The sequence below is a fragment of the Biomphalaria glabrata genome, chromosome 9 (assembly GCF_947242115.1).
Source record: "Biomphalaria glabrata chromosome 9, xgBioGlab47.1, whole genome shotgun sequence".
Classification (NCBI taxonomy): domain Eukaryota; kingdom Metazoa; phylum Mollusca; class Gastropoda; family Planorbidae; genus Biomphalaria; species Biomphalaria glabrata.
The window spans coordinates 2565377-2573956 of NC_074719.1; positions in this window are offsets into that span (position 1 = coordinate 2565377).

The following is an 8580-nucleotide window of genomic DNA, read 5'->3' on the forward strand; positions in this document are numbered from 1 at the left end:
TCTATCTTACAGTTTTCCATTATAAGTTCTCAACCAAATGTGAAGCAATCGTTACTAAAGGTTTGATCATAAAATACTCAGAAAGACACAAAGATAAAAGCACATTCCTCGTCCCATATGCTAGGACAAATGTGTACAAATTCTCCTTCTTCCATAGTGCTATTAGAGCATGGAATAGGTTGCCTGAGCTAGCCAGGAAAACCAGTGACTTGGCAGAATTTAGGTAATTGGTTAATATGCATGACTGAATGCATTACGCGTAGGACGTAATCATCTTTCTTTTTTGAAGTAACGTCTGTATTATATAAGATAAGATATAATTAACAAAGGAAAGAGGCATGTTTGTGATCAGGGCCGCCGCGAGGGTTGTGGCCGCCTGCGTGCAAAATTTAAAAAATTCCGCCCCCCCCCCCCCACTTTTTTTTTAGAATTTTTTTTTTTTTTTATTAAGACTGAGATGGACACTTTACCTAAAGCGCTCTTTGATTTAAATCTAGTTTTGTACCATTCCTTTTTCTTTTCATATTCGCATCGTTGTGGTATCCACGTTTCCTCTTAGGTGTTTTATTTTCAATTTTAACTTTGCATTTTTTTTTTAAAGAATGTAATGAAAAAGAAAAGAAACTTAGTGTTAATTATAACACACTTTTTAGGTTTTATTTTTCATTTATATTTTTAACACTATGTATTGAATCCAAATTTAGGTAACGAAATTTCACTAAAATGAGTCAGTTTCACAGACCTATATATAATAGGCCCATGGTCAGTTTTTTTTTTTTCCGAAATAGTGTTACCTACATAAATTATAAGCGTTGTAAAAGTTTCTTCATGGAGATAGAATCGAAGATGCGACAGGTTTTCGCTCTCAAGTCGACAAGGGGTTTGATTTCGGGTGGGACTCGGCGCTAAGCGTCTTATGGCCTTCTTCTCTTAGAAAGAAGAGAGAATTTTTAAAAGGCTAATATTGATGAACGCAATATTCATCCTAATAAAAAAAAGTCCAGTGCCATATTAATAATAAAGAGGCAGCCCTGGCCAATAGTATTATGCGAGCGACATTCTAGGTAGGAATACATGTTGCGCACGTATGCCTGTAACGGGCGTGAGCTTTTTAATAAATATTCTTCGTGGTAAGACGTCTTTGTCGCCGACATCATTTGTCACACAAAAGTCGTCCCTATTATAAAGTGCAATAGGCGGATGAAATTCGACTATTCTGAGACAAAAAAAAAAAAAATCCAGAAGAATCGCACTAGCGGAGACGTTTTAAAATGTTTTCTTGAAAACGTTTTGACCCATATTGTAACGTTGCACAAGCTCTTCGCAAAAAGCGGTCTACATTTAAAACGATCTTATTAGAAAATAAAACGCCGTCTCCTACTTAAGAGATTTTAATTTCTGAACATGTAATTTTACTAATACTCAAATAAATTACGTTGAAAATAAAACATTTTTTCGCCGCCCCTTTCCTTGTTGTTAGTTGGTCGTTGACTTTTCGCTACAAACAGCTAGTACAACTGAACCAATGAAGGCGTTTTATATTTTTACTAAATAAGCTTTAAATAACTTGAACAAACTTCTATGTGAACAAAAAATCAATATATCTGTTATTACAATTTTCACAGATTTAATTTGAGATAGAGATATTAATGATATTTAAACCAAATCTAGCTCACCACAAAATAACGTCTATACTTTTCCTTCTCCTAGGTGGGTAGCCAGCCATGGCTAACGAGCCCTCCTGCCCGAAGCTTACTGGTTAAGGCGCCAGTTACTCGCCTTTGCCCCTTCTACTGTTAGTGAGAACAGTAATGGATGTAAGCACTCCACTACCTATAAAATGCTTCCTAATGCCATGCGTCTCAAATAGCCTCTGACAACCAGTCCAACTCCTGGCCTTCACGTGTGGCTCAGATATTGAGTCCGGCCTATTATACTAGCAGTGATTAAACGAAACTAGAAAGCATCAAACTCCTTTTATGAAGTTTTTATGGCGTGGAGTAGCATAGCCGATAACTGAGAGTTTTTTTTGTCAACCATTTCTAAATATTGTCATTAATAAAAAAAAATAGTAATAATAATTTTATCCTCGCAGTGTCAGTTTTTTTTTCCAAAATCAATACTAGTAGTATTGACGAAAAAAAAAAATCTACAGTTTTTTGTCATTTTACACTTTCTCTTGGAAGTGTTACTATTTTAATATTTTATCTTGTAGCACAATGGGCCTCATTCACCAATCGTAAACAAACAACATTTAGCCACGTGTTGCTCTATATCTTCTATATAATTTACGATCTAATGTTTAATTCATGATGGTTGTCACGTGACACTTTTTTCCCGTTGTTTTATCAATAAGATCACGTGACTAAATGTTGTTTGTTTACTATTGGTGAATGAGGTCCATTGAAATTAAAAGTATTTATCCAACGGCGTAGTGCTAAATGACAAGCGGTAACATTGCTTTTTTTTTTTTTTTTGACAACACAGCCCCCTGGACTAAAGCACTTGTCGGTGTGTCTCCATTGCTTGTATTTTAGCTTCCTTCACTTGGGTTTCATCCATAGAAATAAGGCAGACGTGTCAGCACGTGCCGGCACTAGCATTACGAAAATCAAGATTCGAATTGCAAACGTATGAGTGTTTTATGCACGATTTTAGTCTTGTGTCTCCTTGTTCTTCTGTCCCATTTTCCAAATGTTTACCTTTATTTATTTTTCGGCCTTCAACCGTGGTAACCTTTTACGTGGGTGGAGCTCACCGATTCACGAATTAACACAACGCGTTGTCTTACAGCTTTGTGATATCGCAGCACTTACGAATTTATTTCTTGAAAGACCAAGCCTTTTTATTTTTTCGAGTTGGATACCACTTGTTGATTATTGGTAGCTATAATATGTAAGTAAAAAATATATTGATCCTATAAATTAAATAACTATTTTTTTCGACATACTTCTTAAGTGAATATACATTTTAAAAAATTTCTTTAGTCTATCAATTCGCTACTTTGTCTTAACAGGGCCGGCCTTAGGTCAATTTGACCGATTGCTCCAATTGGCGCGAGGCCCCGCAATTTACATTAAGCATATCACTATCAGTTGTGGCTCTTAAATTGTCACAGGCTTTCAAAGATGTAGGACTTAAAAAGGTTAACATATTTAGTGTAGGTCTATCGTACGATTGACGTAACTTTAACCCACAGACACCTATTGCATTTGAGTTGCTTCCTATGCATATTGTATAACATTTGTTGGTATAATTAATTTAATAGTAATAGCTGTTATTGTAAAAAGAAAACGGAGCCTTACAAACATTTATTAAATTGGGCCCCGCAATTCTTAGGTCCGGCCCTGTGTGTTAAATAGAAGTTTAAGCAGTGGTTTAATTCACTAGCAAACCTGGATAATTCAGGCTGGCTCTACTAATCAGCAGACATACGTAACAAGAAGGCTCAATATCGAATCCCTACTCAAGTAGAGTTTTTGCTGAGCGCATAAAGGCAGCCCCACGTATACTGATTTAGAATTATTACAATTTACACATTTTAACTAAACTGACTATTTAAAAAAAGATTTGGTTAAGTAAAAACTATAAATTTGCTCGTAAAATTGTACTTGAATAATAACAAACCATGATACATTCAAAGCTTTATTTCGCTGAATGAAAAACAACTACACACAGATCACAACACGAAATATGGTCGGTACACATGCTAACAAATGTAAAGAAACACTAAGGGGCGACAATCCAAATAAAAAAAACAAATTCACGACCATAGACATAAATAAATATAGACTGGCCAATTAAAGAGTTTTATGAAACGAAAATTTGTGACTTGCAATTTTGTGTACTTTATTATAAAGCATTTATGAGCACTATAAAAGTGCTTTTTTAACTTTGATACACACCTATATATATTGTATATAAGGAGGCAGTGTAGATTTGTTTAATCTCTAAGAATGAAGATCATGCAACTTTTCATAATTCGGAAATCCGAATACAATAGATGTACATGTTTTCAAGTTACATGAAGTTACTTCCTTTTTCCAGTCTATATTTATTTATGTCTATGTTCACGACATTCACCCCACGTTTAAATTTCATACATATAACACAACCACAGATAGTCAAAGCAAAATACAAAGACATTACTCCATTGCTTCTTGTGAAAGCGAGAATAGACAAGGTAGCCACACTTTGTCATCAGTGCATCTATAACAAAGAAATGCCCTTGTACCTTAGCGAACTAATCACTCCATATGTCCCTTAAAAGGCCTGCGCTTAATGGACTCAACGCTTCTAGCGGTGCCACGTTTCTCCCTCAAAAGCTACGGTCTGCGCCTGAAGAGAATTAGGCTTGCACATATGACACATGGGCGTAGCTGGTGTGTGTGTGGGGGGGGGGGTTCAAACCATCAGTAGCCTCAGACCTCAATGTCTGAAAGGAAAACTTTACTTACTGCCCAGTGCAGCCAAGGGGAGGGGTTTAGCTTAAAATGCGAGCTTCTAAAAATTATGAAAGACTCACTAAAAGACCTGTACGAGTCGATGCGTGAAGAAATGAAAATACGAGATGGATGAGATTGTATTGAAAAAGGAAGGCCAAATAGACCAAAGTGATTAAATGGTGTCACAATCGAAAGAAGGAATAGACTCGGTAATAAAAAAGCAGTTACCGGGTCAGGACTGTGGTTGCACAAACATTGGTGATGGAAGCGCTGGGGATTTTAGCACCGTCTGTGACTGTGTTGTGAACGTCTTTCGGGGGTGACTTTCAAGACAAGAAACGTGACGACGATTGCTGCGACGAAATCAACGGGATATTTCGAATCGAAACGAAAGAAGCAAACGAAGAAACAAGAAACGTCTGCTATGTGCCTGAAGCTTTTGTAACACTTTTGTTCCTAATGTATCTGCGACGAGTACCTCAGTGAGCCGGATAGATCAAAGCAACGTTGGATCTGCGTCCAAGCTTGCTGCTGTGGACCTTAAAGACTGTTTATCTGTCAGTACCTTTGACGAGAACTCAAACCATGAAAGCCTGAAGATCGTTTCTGATTCGTTGCCTTGGATGTCGTTCGGTGAAATTGTGAATACGAGCCCCAACAATGGCCGAGACAGAAACAACGAATTTGATATTCCTTGCGTCATAAGAGAGAACTCAAAGCTTGGCAACTGCATCCAGGCGATTGACAAGAAATGTATATGTGGCGCACTGCGGATACAGCGCCCATGTCAAGTAACCCAGCAACAGGGTCTGAACTTTGCAGACATTTGTACTTCTGCCTACATCAGTGAGAGCGGCTTAAACGATGGTGAAATTATTCCAGCGGAATCTGGTGCAGTAGTGGATGAACATTCGCTTATGGAACATTAAAGAGTGCTTCATGGACATACCTTACAGATGAAGCTGTCACGAGACGTCCATGGAAAATGTCCACTGACTTGGCGTCTTAAAACAACGGCCCTAGAAACTACACTGATCGTCACAACCTCCATTTGTGTTAAGTGGCTAGCAACCCTGACCTCCACTTACTCCCCCCTGTGTCAGCAGACTGGCATCAGTGATTATGGCGGGAAACAGTGCAGATGGCTTCGTGGGCAACAGGCACCCTACCATCTCTGGTTCCCACCGATCGACCTCCACCTGAACTGTCAAAGCTCCACTGCACTGTTTCTTTTCGGGACGAAAAGCGCTAAGAAGGGGGCAATGTTATGGTCCTTCCATGCACACCACCATCTAAGCTAGTGCAGAAGGTGCGCACTATTATAGAATAGGTTAAGAAGGATGTCAACATTAGGAAGAAGGATTTCCGCCCAAGTTGACAGCAGAAGTGAAAAGACTGTGCTAAAGAAAGATTTTTTTTGGTGCTTGCAATGTCCTGTGAATAAACATAGTTGCCTCGTTGAGTTGCCTCCCTTGAGTTAAGATGGTCATAACGGAGCTTCTCTATGCCGATGATTGCGCCCTGCTAGCTCACAATGAACATGACCTCCAGAACGCGGTAAACGAATTTGCATACGCTGCCGCCGCTTTCGGTCTATCTATAAACCTCGGGAAAACAGAAGTCATTTTCCAGAAGTTACTCAATGAAACGTACTCAGCCCCAAGGATCACAGTAAACGGACAGCCCCTTAACGTGGAAGACCACTTCATATATCTAGGTAGTATAGTGTCAAATGACGCCTCACTTTCAAGGGAAGCTGATAACCGTCTGGCCAGGGCTAGTAGCGCTTTTGGACGCCTTCAGGCGAGAGTTTGGAAGAACAAATCAATGTTTACCAGGCGGTGGTTCTCTCAACCCTTCTATATGGCTCTGAGACATGGACACTATATAAAAAACAACTAAGACTTCTTGAGCGCTTTCACCAAAGATGCTTGCGTTCCATCATGGACAAACGGTGGCAGGACCGCACTACAAACAGTGATGTCCTTGCGAACGCCGGTATGGACAGTATAGAGGGACTTCTTATGATGCGACATCTACGCTGGGCAGAGAACGTATCCCGTATGGGAGACGAAAGTATGCCAAAGACAGTCTTTTTTGGTGAGATAAAAGGTGGTCGAAGTAACACAGGCGCGCCACGGAAACGCTTCAAAGACCAGCTTAGGCGTCAACTTTCCTTGGCTGACATAGAAGAGGGTTTTTCTAGACTATAGGAGCACTTAATATTTAAAAAAAATTTACTTTGTATAATACTTAGAAGTAACAAACATAGAAGCAGTTTCCGATCTGAAGTGGCTTCCTCATCGGTAATTTTCGTTATTACAAAAATGTTTCCAAGAAAGGTTGGGGGTCAGTATAAACTTTCCTTGAAAATATATTCAATCGAGCTAGGCTCGGTCACCAGGTGCTATTATATAACTTTCCTAACTTCTTTTTACAAATAATAATAATAATAATAATAATGCCACTGACACATTTTTTATTTACAGCATGATGGGAAAATTGAAAAAGTTGCTATTGATGGTAATGATTCTAAACATTCTTGAGAATGTTAAACAAAAGCGAGATAAGTGTGTCGACGAAGCTGAAGACTTTTTAGACGTTGAGGACAACCGCTTTGAAGTGAGAGCCAATGAAAACGAGCAAGCTACGAAGTCTTCAGACGATGCCAACAACACAACCCCAGAGTCAATTACCACAATCTTGTTAGTTATAGGCGGAGCAATTTTCCTGACATATTTGATTAGAGCGGAGTTGGACAGAACGATGAAACGGGCATGGTGCAACAATAGCTCTCACAAAATTTACCAAAAATGCACGTTTGTAACCGAAAACCAAAAGATTATCGAAGAAAGACTAAAACGAATGATGAAAATAGACTACGAGGTCAAAGATGATGATGGGTACATACGATTATTTCCACTAGTACCAAAGGAGTTATACAGAACAACCCTATTTCCAGTAAAAAATGCACAAAAAAACGTAAGTACATAGATTCCTAAGTGGTACGAGTCCACATAGACTCCACCCGAGTCCAAATACAATACACTATTACCAGAAACTATTAATCATCTATCTAAATCTATCTTTCAATCAATAAATAAATCTCTCCTTTATCTATATACATCTATCTAGCATCTATTCATCCACCCATTCATCTAATCATCAGTCTAGTCATCCGTTTATCTTTCCATCCAGCATCTCTCCCCGGACTGCCTATTCATCTAATCATCCATCAGTCATTTTATTCATGTAATCTAGCTTAATCCATCTGTTCATCCAAGTATCCATCCATTCCTAATCCATCTAAACTATTTTATATATCCATTTATTCATCCAATTAATTAACCACTCAGCTTCTTTCCAGTTTTCAGTAGAGCCCCTACCTAGCTCAATGTGTATTTTTGGAAATCACTTTCATTTTTTTCATTGTATTGTCGTATACATGAAATTCAAATTGAAACCAAGCGAAATGGATTTTAATATTTATAACCTGAATTCACAAAAAAAAAAAAAAATGAAAAAAAAATGTGTATATTTGTGAGCTACTTTGATAATAAAATGTTCATATTTGGCTTTTAGTTAGTTCAATACTAAAGCTACTCAGTTTTTTTAAATTAGGTTTGCAACCATCATGCTGAAACTTTTCCCCACTAGATAGGTTAAGGGTCTATATAGACCACTATGGGAATCACTGATCTATGTGTAATATATCCATTAAATTTATCGAAATATCCACACATCTTCCATTCTTTAAATCATTCATTCTTTCCTTACATTCGTATTTTCTTTCTTCCACACTTTCTTCTTTCATTCTACACTTCCTTCATTCATTCCTTCCTTTCTTCATTCCACACTTTCTTCTTTCATTCTACACTTCCTTCATTCATTCCTTCCTTTCTTCATTCCACACTTTCTTCTTTCATTCTACACCTCCTTCATTCATTCCTTCCTTTCTTCATTCCACACTTTCTTCTTTCATTCTACACCTCCTTCATTCATTCCTTCCTTTCTTCATTCCATACTTTCTTCCTTCCGTATTTCCTTCATTCATTCCTTCCTTTCTTCATTCCATACTTTCTTCCTTCCGTATTTCATTCCTTCATTCCTTACTTTCTTCTTTCATTCAATACTT